This window comes from Spermophilus citellus (assembly GCF_964194105.1).
Source record: "Spermophilus citellus genome assembly, chromosome: 2".
In the NCBI taxonomy this organism is placed as follows: Eukaryota; Metazoa; Chordata; class Mammalia; order Rodentia; family Sciuridae; genus Spermophilus; species Spermophilus citellus.
The window spans coordinates 48,389,901-48,403,785 of NC_138183.1; positions in this window are offsets into that span (position 1 = coordinate 48,389,901).

Here is a 13,885-nt window from a genome sequence, read left to right on the forward strand (position 1 = left end):
TTATTTATTTATTTACTTACTTATGTATTTATTTATATTTGTAACTGGCCCTTTTTATTTTGAGATAGGGTCTTGCTAAATTTCCCAGGCTCACCTTGAATTTTCAATCTCCCGACTCAGCCTCATAAGTAGCTGGGATTATAAGTATGTGTCATTACACCCAGCTTGTAGACCACTTTGAAATATATACAACCAGCCAGGACATCTTCTTTGGACTCCAAACTTGACTGTGTAACTGCCTGCTTAATCTGCACTGGATGTGTCACAGCTTTCTTAAAAACTTTTAAATCAATTGTTAAACTTTCATCTAGCCGCCCCCACTCACCAGCCAGCCAACAACAACAACAAAAAAATGAACAAACAAAACAATAATCAAATGAAACCTGTCCTTTTCTCATCTTAATCAGTTTTGTAAATGGTACCTCCTCCCACTCAATGGCTCAGATCAGAAACCTAGGCGTCATTCTTGAGTCATGCCTTTCCTTTACTCCCAGAGCTGCTTTATCTGAATGTTCTATTGTTTCTACCACCAAAATATACCTGGGAGTCTTCTTGCCTCACTGTTGTTGGATTTCCTTCCACTTGAAGTAATGTGATAGCATCATCGATTCTACTCTTTATTTCTGTCATTATGGACCACATGGTGACCATAAAACAGATGGTGCCACCCCCTGGTGTAAAGTCTTGGCTTCACATTCCTAACTATGGCATTTTAAGTCTTAAAGGATCTCATCTTAGCCTTCTTTCTAGTCCCTTTCTCACCCATCATTCTTCTACCTCCTGACCCTTTTTCAGTTCCTCATATTTATCCAGCTCTGCTAGCACAGAATTTTCACCCATGCTTATTTTACTCACGATTGGACTGAATTCTTCTCATTCATTCAGGTCTCAACATTTGAAACTCTTCAGGCATACTACACATAGATTTCCTACCCCTATAATATGGCTTTAACCTCTACCTCTAGACCCTATTCTTCACAACTTTAAATTCTGGTAATCATTAGAGTTATATACCAAATGTTTTTGACTTTATTCCATCTGAACACATTTGTGGGGCTGGACTTCTTCACCTTTTTAAGATTTAGGTGTGGCTGAATGACTTACTTTGCACAGGGAAACATAAGCAGAGAAGCTCTGAGCCATGTATGAGCAGAAACTCTAAGACTACTGTGGGATTTGCATCAGTCATTTCTTAATGGTATGGAGATTGCAGGGAGCATATGTTGAGATAAAACCTTTGTCAAACTGAATCCCTGAGTGACAAAGACGTACAGACCTTTCTTAAAGACCTGCATGGAGCAAGTTGTATGAGTGGAAAAGATGTTTTGCTGTTATGAAGTCACTGAGATTTGGGGTGCTTGTTAACAGAATAATTTAGCTCATCCTGACCAATATACATACTAATACTGGTTTTATTTATTTACTTATTTTTCTCTGTTAGATTATTAAATCTGTAAGGGAGAAAAAATACTTGTTTAATTCAAAACTATAATGGCAAAGTTCCCTTCCTTTATTTATATATATATATATAAATAAAATTAGGTAACAAATGTAAAATACAATATGTAATTTAAAAATAATTTTGAGAATGAAAGAACAAGTGAAAGAAAATTGCTAAATGTAACTCCAAATTGCTTAAATATTTTGATGAAGTTATTAGAGATAGTAATGGTAACATGGATTTAAACATTACTCTACAAAAATCCCATCAAATTTATTTGCCCATTTGGTGCATGTATGTATATATGGTAAAGTTTAAAAGTACAATGTATAGCACCTTGGACAGTATAGGTGCAATAGTTAATTCAAGGTAAATCTTCTAAAAAAAGGCACTATCACTGCTTCTTGTTCCTCGTGCTTACCTTAAGGTGTAGGACCTCTGAGACTTCTGTTCCTGATTTAAGAGGAACAAGATACCTCTTCTCTGAAAGGTTGGTAACTGTAATGGCACTGGGGGTGATTTGGAGGTGTTGGTGGGAAAGGGAGCAGCCTAGTATTTTGGTTGGGTGTTATAGATTTCATCAAATGCTTAGAACTTAACTACTCCTCACAACTGCAGAATTAAAAAACAAAAACAAAAACAAAAGAACACCTTAGGGAATGAGGGTATGACTCAGTGGTAGAACACATGCTTAGCCTGCACATGGCCCTGGGTTTGACACCCATGACCAAGAACACAAAAACCAAACAGCAAAAATCAAAAAACATCATTTATTATTACTAATAAAGTTTTTCACCATCATTATGCCAGTTGCTTCTTAAAAGAAAACAACTAAATCAGATAGCTCAGGAATGTGGACATGACTAGCTCCACTTTTTCTTATAAGAAAATTAAGATCATAAAGACCATAGTATGGCGAGTAAGTGGGGCAGCTGAAGCTCAAAACCAGAACTTTGCCCAACCTCATAGCCATTTAGTACCATTTGTCTACGTACTGCCTGTTCTGTTAAACACTGCCTCCCTCAATATTTTCCTTGGGTACTGATTCTCATGGAATCTGTGCACCTGGAGGCCATTTTTGTTCAAAAGAGAGCATGCAATCAGACGGTTTACTTCTACGTTTTTGCTTTTTTTTTTTTTTTTTTTTTTTTGAGCCATAATTATTAGTTGCTCAAATTAGTAATACTCCAATATAAGAATTAAAATCCGGGCTGGGGATGTGGCTCAAGCCGTAGCGCGCTCGCCTGGCGTGCGTGCGGCCCGGGTTCGATCCTCAGCACCACATACAAACAAAGATGTTGTGTCCGCTGAGAACTAAGAAAAAATAAATAAATATTAAAATTTAAAAAAAAAAGAATTAAAATCCTCAATATAGCACTGTGTCATAAGGCAATTGCAATGCTAGAGCACTTAGTGTCAAATTTAGCGAGCACAGAGAGGGAGCTGACTCATCTCCACAGACACACCAGTTCCTAGTGACTAGGTCAACCCTGGCTGCTTGCTCCAGAGGCCTCATGGAGCACCTGCTCATTTCTGCCACCAGGAGGCAGAGCCTCTGTGACAGTAGCCTTTAGATTTAATGGCAAGCATGAGGACAATTTTAGAAAACTAGAGGAAGACAGGGTTTTAGAAAGCTTGGAGGCTGTAAATGCTTTTGTATAGGCCCTAGAGTCAATGTATTTGTGACAACATTGCCGTTTTACTCACTCTTCTTCTACGTACATGTCGTGTCAAAGATTAAACAGGTAGGTTCAAATTTTGATGAAAAGACCAGAAGAAAAGGCAATAATAACAAATCTTGGTACAAGTTTTGGACTTGATTGAATTACAGAAGATTAGTACCATTTACTTTTGTCCCTAAGTGTTCCCTTTCTGCCCTTTACTGTCCTGTTTCCTGAAACCATACCAGGTAGTCCAACTCTGCTCTATGTTAAGATGAGTCTTTCTATGAAGGATGCTTCCTCAGAAGTAAGAAATTAGCCTTTGTTCCCTGATATTAATATTAACATACAAAAACTTGGGAGGTGATTGAACCTATTTTCTCATGTGAAAAAAAGGGGATGATAACAGTATGTATTTCACAAAAGGAAAAGTAGAAAGATAACTGTAAGTGTGTTTTGTAAAACATGAAGCAGTCTATAGTTTTATTAATATAGCAATGTCTTAAATACAGGGATAATAATGACTACCTCTCAAGATCATTGCAAATTTGACAAAACTAATGAGATTATATTTATAACATTCTCAGGCTTCTTCACAAATAATTGGTATGTAATGTCATGCATAATTGCTGATAGCTTATTTGCTTTGTGTTTGTGCTCAGTTCAGGGAGGCATTGTCTTTTACTGTTTGATGAAAAAGCATATTTAGAAAATGATGAGATTGGGAAATAATCATGGATTTAATAGATCATATACTTAGGCATACCTAGAGTAGAGTTCCCAGGATGTCATGTTATCTCTGAGATACTAGACTGCACATCTGGTTCTTGTCTAGTTTTTCTCAAGGTTCCATGAATTTACTGAAGCTAGACTCAGCTGCTTTAGATAGGTAGAATAGAATTTGAATTTCATTCTTAATCCCATTCAAGTGAGCAAATTAAAAAAAAAAAGAAAACTACATTATCCAGGATAAAACTTTACTAGTGTACGATGATGGTCAAGAGGGAGAAGCTTTAAAAATGCTACGAATTAGAAAAGGAAACTGAAAACTTTCTTTATGTAGATATAAAAGGAGAAAATAGGTGTGATTTCAGAAGTTCTTTTGTTCTGTCTTTCATAAAAGGAGCTATATTAAGGGTCTATTGCAGTCTCTGATTCTCTGATCATCACTATTTAATATGTACTCTGTGCTATGTACTGTGCCAGGCTCCATTTTGTCAATGAATTATAAAATACTGTTTAATGATCTTTTCAAATCTGTCGAATATTTGAGTAGATAGGGCATGCACCGATAAGAACAGCAGCAATCATATATATAGTAAGTGCTGAGTAGATGATAGGAGAAATAAAAACCCCTAAAGGAGTTTGAAGAAGAAATCTTTGGGCAAGGGTATCGTGTTCAAGCTCATAGCAACGGACAGCGCTTATTAGTTACCCATATGTATTTTTAGTACAAAGACTGTTCATTTTTTTCTTTCATTTTTATTGTGTTTTCTTCCTCATTTTGAATTGTAAGTGTTCTTTATATATTACGGACACTGGATATTTAACAGATATGTTATTTGCAAATCTTTTCTTCCATTCCATTAGCTTATTTTTAATTTTCTTAATAGTGTCTTTTGAAACACAAAATATTTATTCCTGATGATTTCTAATTTATCTTTTGTTTCCTTTTAGGATCATACTTTGGGTATTGTATGCTAGGAGCCACAAGCAAAATATACGATGTATGGCACCTTTGGTTGTAAAGTGACGCCAGCTAGCCACTGAGGTATTATTATGCTAAGATTTACATTCATATGCAAATTGGGCTCCTGCTGTTCACCTTGGCCTACTACCAGACTCATGTTACAGGGACTCATGGAGAGTTCCCATTGGTTGGGGAAGGATAGTAGGAGGGAATTCCGGGGGAGGTCCCAGGAGACCGGCGGTTCCGGAGAAGCGCGGTTCCGGTCAGATGCCCCCGTGGGAGGACCGGTTTTAGCTTGCTGGCGCTGAGAGTGTTGGCGGCTTTTTCAAAATAAAGTTTTGTTCCTGCTTGAGTGGCTCGTGATTCTGTGCCCAGCCAAGACTGCGGCAATTGTATGTAAAAATTTGTTGAACATATCAAATCAAGAACATGAGGATTTTCCCCCTATGTATTCTTCTAAAAGTTTATAGTTTCAGCTCTTATATTTAGGTGTGTCCATTTTGAGTTAATTTTATGTGTGTTATGAGATAAAGTTATAGTCTTACAAGTGAGTATACAATTATCTCAGCATCATTTGTTAAAAAGAATATTTTCCCTCCATCAAATTGTCTTGGCACCTTCGTTGAGGAGCAATTAACCATAAATGTAATGTAAAGATTTATTTGCAGCATTCCAATTCTGTTCCTTTAATTTATATATCTTTTCTTTTGCCAATTCCACATTATTTTGATTTCTGTATAATTATATTAAGGTTTGAATTGGAGATATAAATCCTCCAACTTTGTTATTCTCTTTCAGGATGCTTTTGGCTGTCTTTATATTTCAAAAGGAATTATAGGAAGAACTTTTCCATTTCTGAAAAAAGAGTTATTTTTACATTGATAACAATTATTTTGAATCTATAGATTGAGGAAAATGATCAGTATGGAAATATTGTATATGAATATATAATCCTTTCCATTCATTTATGTCTTATTTTTTTTCATTTCTCTCAGGAAGGTTTTGTGGTTTTTAGTTTTCCAGACTTATATTTCTTTTATTAGATTTAATGCTAAATTTTTTCTTTTTGAGAATTTTGTGAATGGAGTTGTTTTCTTAACTTAATAGATACATCTATATTTATCATGTGTCCTGTGAACTTGATAAGCTCATTTATTATTTCTAGTGGTTTTTTAAAACTGTGGGTTCCTGGGGCTGGAGCTATAGCTCATCTGCCTCACATGTGTGAGGCACTGGGTTTGATCCTCAGCACCACATAAAAATAAATAAAGATATTGTGTGTCCATCTACAACTAAAAAAAATATTTTTTAAAAATGTGGGTTCCTCAGTATACTTTACATACCGTGTCATGTTGTTTGCAAGTATAGTTTTAATTCTTCCTTTCCAAAATGGATTCCTTTAATGATGTGGTCTTATTACACTGCCTGGTAAGATAAGGTTGAATAAAAGTAATGAGAGTGAACATCTTTGCCTTGTGCTTAATCTAAAGGAAAAGGATTCATCTTTTCACCATTAGTTAATAGACTATTAGTTATACGTGCTTCATTGATACTCTTTATCAGGTTGAGGGAGTTCCTTTATGTTTCTAGTTTATTTAAACTTTTAATCCTGAGTGGGTATTAGATTTTTTAAAATAATTTTCTGTGTCTATTGAAATTATTATTTGTCCTATATTCTATTAATATTATAGTTTACATTTATAGCTTTTACAGTAAGCCAACCTTATATTTGTGGAATGGATCCTATATGATCATATGGTATAATTGTTTCATACGCTTATGGCTTTGTATTGCTAATAGTTTATTGAGAAATTTTTTTTTTTAAATTTTTATTGTTGGTTGGTCAAAACATTACATAGTTCTTGATATATCATATTTCACACTTTGATTCAAGTGGGTTATGAACTCCCATTTTTACCCCGTATACAGATTGCAGAATCACATCGGTTACACATCCATTGATTTACATATTGCCATACTAGTGTCTGTTGTATTCTGCTGCCTTTCCTATCCTCTACTATCCCCCCTCCCCTCCCCTCCCCTCCCCTCTTCTCTTTCTACCCCCTCTACTGTAATTCATTTCTCCCCCTTGTATTTTTTTCCCCTTCCCCTCACTTCCTCTTGTATGTAATTTTGTATACCCCTGAGGGTCTCCTTCCATTTCCATATAATTTCCCTTCTCTCTGGCTTTCCCTCCCACAAATGCAAATCAAAACCACCCTAAGATACCATCTCACTCCAGTAAGATTGGCAGCCATTAGGAAGTCAAACAACAACAAGTGCTGGCGAGGATGTGGGGAAAAGGGTACACTTGTACATTTCTGGTGGGACTGCAAATTGATGCAGCCAATTTGGAAAGCAGTATGGAGATTTCTTGGAAAGCTGGGCATGGAACCACCATTTGACCCAGCTATTCCCCTTATCGGTCTATTCCCTAAAGACCTAAAAAGAGCATACTACAGGGACACTGCTACATCGATGTTCATAGCAGCACAATTCACAATAGCAAGACTGTGGAACCAACCTAGATGCCCTTCAATAGACGAATGGATAAAAAAAATGTGGCATTTATACACAATGGAGTATTACTCTGCATTAAAAAATGACAAAATCATAGAATTTGCAAGGAAATGGATGGCATTAGAGCAGATTATGCTAAGTGAAGCTAGCCAATCCCTAAAAAACAAATGCCAAATGTCTTCTTTGATATAAGGAGAGTAACTAAGAACAGAGTAGGGACGAAGAGCATGAGAAGAAGATTAACATTAAACAGAGAAATTTTACCTATGTCAGGGGTCAGCAAACTGTTTCACAGCCAAATTCTATGTTGAATCATTCAAACAATATACACAGTATATTTTTCATTTATTTAGATCTTTCCTGATTTCTTTTTTCAGTGCTTTGTTGTTTTACCTCAAATTCTGTAGGTATTTTGCTAGATTTCTACTCAAATATTTTATTTTCTGGAACTCTATAAATAGCAAAAGTCTCAAATTTCACACGTTCATTGTTAGTCTAAAGGGCTGTGGTTGACATTTGACATTAACCTTGTATCTGGTGACCTTGATAAAACGATTTGTGAGTTCCAAGAGTGTTTTGGATGCCTTGTGATATTATACAACCCAATCGCATTATGTGAGCCATTTACTTTCCATTTTGAAGGGTAGATTTGCAGGATAAATTCCTGGTTTACATTTCTTTTTTTCTTGCAACACTTTGAATATTATCCCATTGCTTTCTGGACTTCATTGTTGCTTGAGGTAAGTTAGCTATATACTGTTTTTTCTTTTTTTTTTCCTTCTTCTTTTTTCTCTGTACTGTAAGTGATGAGTCATTTTCTTTTGCTGTTTTCAAGTTGTTCTGTCTCTTGACAGTTTGTGATGTTTCTGGGAGTGGACTTCTTTATTATTTATTCTTCTATTTTACTTTGAGTATGTTAACCTTCTTGGATGACTAAATTTATGTTTTTACCAAATTTGAATTGATTTTAGCTATTAAAATATTTTTTCTATCACTTTCTCTTCATTCTCTTCTGGGAATCCATTATTATGGTTGCCCTCAGGTATGTGAGGCTATTTCTTCTCTTGTTTTTTTTTTTTTTTTTTTTTGCTCAATTTTGGTTTTCTTTAATGAATGGATTCTTTCTTCTATCATCTCAGATCTGCTATTGGTGCCTCCTACTTGACATAGTAAATTTTTCATTTCATTTATTCTTTTTTAATTTCTAAAATTTTCATATGGTGGGGCTGGGGATGTGGCTCAAGCGGTAGTGCGCTCTCCTGGCATGCATGCGGCCCGGGTTCGATCCTCAGCACCACATACAAACAAAGATGTTGTGTCCACTGAAAACTAAAAAATAAATATTAAAAAAATTCTCTCTCTCTCTTTCTCTCTCTCTCTTAAAAAAATAAAATATAAAATAAAATTTTCATATGGTTAATCTAAATAATTTATCTACTTATTGATAATTTCTATTGAATAGATCACTATCATCATACTTTATTTTTCTTTAAAATATGGTTTTCATTTGTTCTTTGAATATATTTATAAGAGCTCCTTTGAATTTTTTTCTTGCTAAACTCAGCATCTGTGTCCCCTCAAAGACAGCTTCTATTGACTGCTTTTCCCCCTCTAAACATTCTCTCTGAATAAAACATTCCGCATTATCCATGTTTTGCTTGTACTAACTATATAGAAGCACTCTCCATCATGGTGTATGGCTGCTGGTATCTCAGATATTTTAAAAAATTCTTAATTTTATTTTGAATCCTTGTTTCCTGGAGGTGGGTTGGAGGAAAAGGTCATCTCCCTGTCAGAATAACTTTGTGGCCAATTAACTGGTCAGAGGTTAGTTATACTTAAAAATGTTGAGTCAGTAAGATTGTGTCATCTGCCAATGAATCTGTATTTTAATTGAGAAAAGCATTCAAAGTTCAGATTGTTTATAAATTTGACTGTTATTTTCTTTCCTGTGCTCTCCTATCCCTTTAGTGGATGTACAAGTTCTGATGTTCATCCAGGTATGTGTGGCTGGCTCACTGCCCCTCCATTGTCACCCAATCAAAGCCTGCTATGACATTCTAAGTCCCTGGATATTCCTATTAATTTTCCGATTCCTCTTTTGATCTCTTACTTGTCAAAATCAGATTATAACTTCAGATTACCTGTGACATGACTTCCCCCTCTGGTCGTCAACAGTGTCCATGTCTGGATACATGTTGTTTCTTTCCAACAGTCTCCTTAAAATCAAGTCAGCTCTGTCTGCCAGCAGAACAGAGCTCATGCTACACTGGTAGAATTACCATTCTAAAGGAGCTGGCAGAGGGGTGCATGATAGCATGTCCACGTGAAACCACCACAAACTCCCATGGTTTTTATCCAAGGTTCAGTACTTTTTCTTGAATAACCATTTATGAATTTCCTCTATGCCTATACTTGATTTTCAGAACCTCCAAATTATTTTTGACAATTTTATCTTATCATTCCTTTTGGGGGAAGTAAATTTGGTAGTATGACATTTTGGAAGTTCCACCTCCCAATTAAGCTTTCCAGGTAACTAAAATATGACAATACATTTTCGCTCTCTACCCATCTATTTACCCTTTTATTAGTCACTTTGTGTAGATCTGAGCTTATTTCTGGTGTAAGTTTTTCATAGTACAAGTTTGCTTGATGATGGGTTTTCTGTTTTTATATTTTTGAGAAAGTCTTTACTTACATTTATGAAGGATTTTTTTTTGTAATGGATATAGATTTCCAAGTTGAGAGTATTCATTTTCTTCTCAGCATGTTAATACTGTTGCTCCATTGCCTTATGGTTTTCTTGTTGCTGACATGAAATCCAGGGGCTTTCTTGTCTGCTTTTGCTTGTGGGTTGTGTTCATTTTTGCTCTAGTGATTTTAATATTTACTATTAATCACTAGTTTTTAGTAACTTGTGATATGCCTTTATCTGTTTTCCTTTGTGGTTGGCCTTCTTGGGGTTTGTTAATTTTCTTTGCTCTATGGGTTTACATTTTTTTTTTGTCACATTTGGACAATTTTAGTGGCAACTTGTTCAAAATTTTATTCAGAACCTCCACAACTTCTCTCTTCTGGGAAATCAATTACTTATAGGTAAGACTATTTGGATACCACATATTCCTGAATCTCTTTTTTCCCCATTCCTTTTTCTCTCTGCAGCTATATTTGTACATTTTTTTTATTGCTAAATCTTCAAGTTAACTGTTCTTTTTTATTTGGCTCTTATATTTAATTTGTTGCTAAGTTTATCTAGGAATTTTTGTCAGACATGTTTTTTAGCTCTGAAAGCACATCTTTTAAAAATGTTTTCCATTTCTGTCTTCACCATTTTAATGTTATATCTTTATGCATATTGAGTATATTTAGAGTAACCTTTTAAAAGTCCTTGCCAACTAATTTCATCATTTCTGTCATTTTTCAATCTACTTATATTGACTATTGTTTTCTTTTGTAATAGATTAATTTTCCTACTTTGCATGTCTAGGAATTTTTGACTGGATGCTTGAAATTGTGAATTTTGTAGTATGTGTTATTGGCCTTTGTTCTGGCCTGCAATTAAGTGACTTGTATTAAGTTTGATTCTGTTGAGGCCTGTTGTCTTTTTAGGGCCTATCTATAGTAAGATTTAGTCCAGTGTTAAGTTTGCTTCTATTATTCAGACTTCTTCCCTCTGAAGTCTTTACTGAAAGTCCCTTGTACTCATTGGGATCTTCCTTCTCTGGTTGCTGGAAAGTCAGCCTGTGTAAGCTCTTGAAATTACTTGACTTGTAGTCTTCTGATTATTGTTCTTTTTTCCCCCAGCAGTTGTTGCTTTCCCTGCCTCATGGAAATTATCCTGAACAATCACAGCCAAAGACTCAAGGTGTTCCCTATGGGGATTATCAGAGCACTGTTTCCATGTATCTTTCTTCTCTCTGACACTCTGTACTGTAAAATTTACCCACATTACCCTCCCCAAAGTGACTTTTTCCTGTAAGGTTTCTTTGGTTTCAGACTTCCAGAATCTGTTTAGGTTCTCTTACCTTGAACCATAGTCTAGAATTGCCTCTAACTTAAAAGCTGGTAATATTATTGGCCTGACTTCATTTCTTTTCCTTATTTCAATATTCACAGTCTTATTATTGTTGTCCAATGTATGTAGGATTGGTAAATTTAGAAAATAAAAATATAGGACACCTTGGGTTGGAGTATGGCTCAGTGGTAGTGTTCTTACCCAGCACGCCTAAGGCCCTAGGTTCTATCCCAGGCACTGAAAAAAAAAAAAAATATATATATATATACCATGTGCTCTGTAATGTTTTGAACAATCAATAAAAAAAAAATAAACAGACAAAAAAATATATATATAGTATATATGCATTATATGATGCATTATATGTATGCATGTATGTGTGTGTGTGTATATATATATATATATATATATATATATATATATACTTTTATGTATATATGTATATATGAAGCTTAGTAAATTATAAATTTGAATTTCCGATAAAAGCAAGTAGTTTTTTTTAGCTTTAGTATGCTTCATATGTTTCATGGGAAACAAAATAAAATCAGCTCAAATTTCAACATCCTGTATTTTATCCCATGACACTACCTACATTAAAAGCATTTGTTTCACTTTTTAAAATAGTTTCTACTTGTTTTCTGTGGGAGGACATTCCTGTACTAATTATTTCTTGATGGTTACTATCAGTAGTCCTGATGCTATTTATTTAGAATGCTATGCATTGTGAATTTCATCTTGTTTTCTTCAATTAACTATCCTAAAAGATCTTGAAATGTGTTTAGTGGCTAAGTAACAATATGGCTCAACTTGATCATTTTGAAGCTTGTTTTTAAAAATCATTCTTTAAATGTTTCTAGAGTAGCCTGAATTCTAAGATGAGTTTCATTCACTATTCAGGTGTGATCCTTCTGGAGTTTCTGTAAAATATCATACTTTCCCACAAATTCTTTATTCTTTCACTAGTCAGAGCACTACTATTGCCCAGCTCTGATAATTATTGTCCCACCCCTGGTAATTGAGTTTTGAAAATTTTTCAAATCATTGGGATCCCTCTGGTAATTGTTCTTTCTGACTTCATGGAAGTCCACCTTACATAAACACAGAATAGTATTCAGCCAATGACTTAAGAGGATCCCTATGCAGATGTCTGGAGCTTCTTCTCTACATGGCTCCGTCTTCTCTGGTGCTTTTTCCTGCAACCTCTAGCCACCTCAGACCCCCAAACTCCAGTCTCTGTCTCTTCAACTCAGCAGGGCCAGCAGGCTCTGCTTAGAGTTCCCTTCCCAGGGCTGGGGAGATAGTTCAGTTGGTAGAGTGCTTGTCTTGCATGCACAAGGTCCTGGACTCAATCCCTAGCACCACAAAATAAAGGGTTGCTTCTTATCCTGTAGCCTGTAAGTGACCTCCAGACATGAAGGAGATGGACTGGACTTGTTTTGTCTGATTCCTTTCTGTCAGGCCACAGTCCTATTATTTCCTTTTGTCCAATGTCTGAAAATAGTTTCATATATTTTTCTAGTTTTATGTTACTTATGGTGAGAAAGCATGCCTAATATCATTTACTTTACCATAGCCAGAAATAGGAATTTTTATGTCTTTAATAAGGGAGCTACATAAAATTCATCACCCTCTTTAAAATTTTGCATTTGAGGAATATCTGCTTTATGCTTTATATCCATTTTGTTTCTTGTTGGAAAATTAAGTTAGGAAGAATATTATTTGAAAATACTGTGGCATATTATCATCTGGGCTATATGCTCAAGATAGGTCAAAATAGTTACTCACCAGGACCCAGAAAAATGCCAGGAACAGAGTAGATGTACAATAACTATTTAATGAATATAAGAATCAGTTGATAAATAGCAATGTTTGAGTATGGGAAACTGGCTGTTTGTTTCTAATTTGAAGATCTAGTAACTTGGACCTTGCCTTGTGGGCAATTAAAACTAGTGTAAATAAGGATAAAATGTACTCAGAGTGGAGCTATTTAGAACTGTGATCTGGAAGAGGGTTTAAAGGGGGATCTACTAGTCTAATGTGTTCTGTCTAAGAAAAACAGAAAGCCAACAAATAAAAGAGTTGCTAGTGAAAGTAATCAACAAATTACACATTACAAGGCTTGGGATGAACTTTGTTTCTGGAACAAGGTGAAGAGGATTATCGTCTGAGCGTCTTATCACAGGATAATACGAGCCAAAGTAGTATTTGGAAACTAGGATTGTATGATCTTTAAAAGTTTTTCCATTTCAAATTTTCATTCATTTAGTCACTCATCAAATCACTTTATGATTGAACATGTCCAATTCCCCCAGCTGATTTAAGGATACATAAAAGATTGAAACTCCCCCTTTTGTCTTAGAGGAAAAAGCATTATTAGATGAAAATATATGTGTAATAACTAATTGCAATATAGTGAGAAAGTTCTTGATGGAAGGCTTTGGTTTTCCATTTGAAGGTCACTGCTGAGTATGGTGGGGGAGAGGAGCAGTGGTTTAAATAGGGTCTATGTAATTCTGAATTGAAATTGCAATGTGATATGTGGCATGTACTTCTACTAT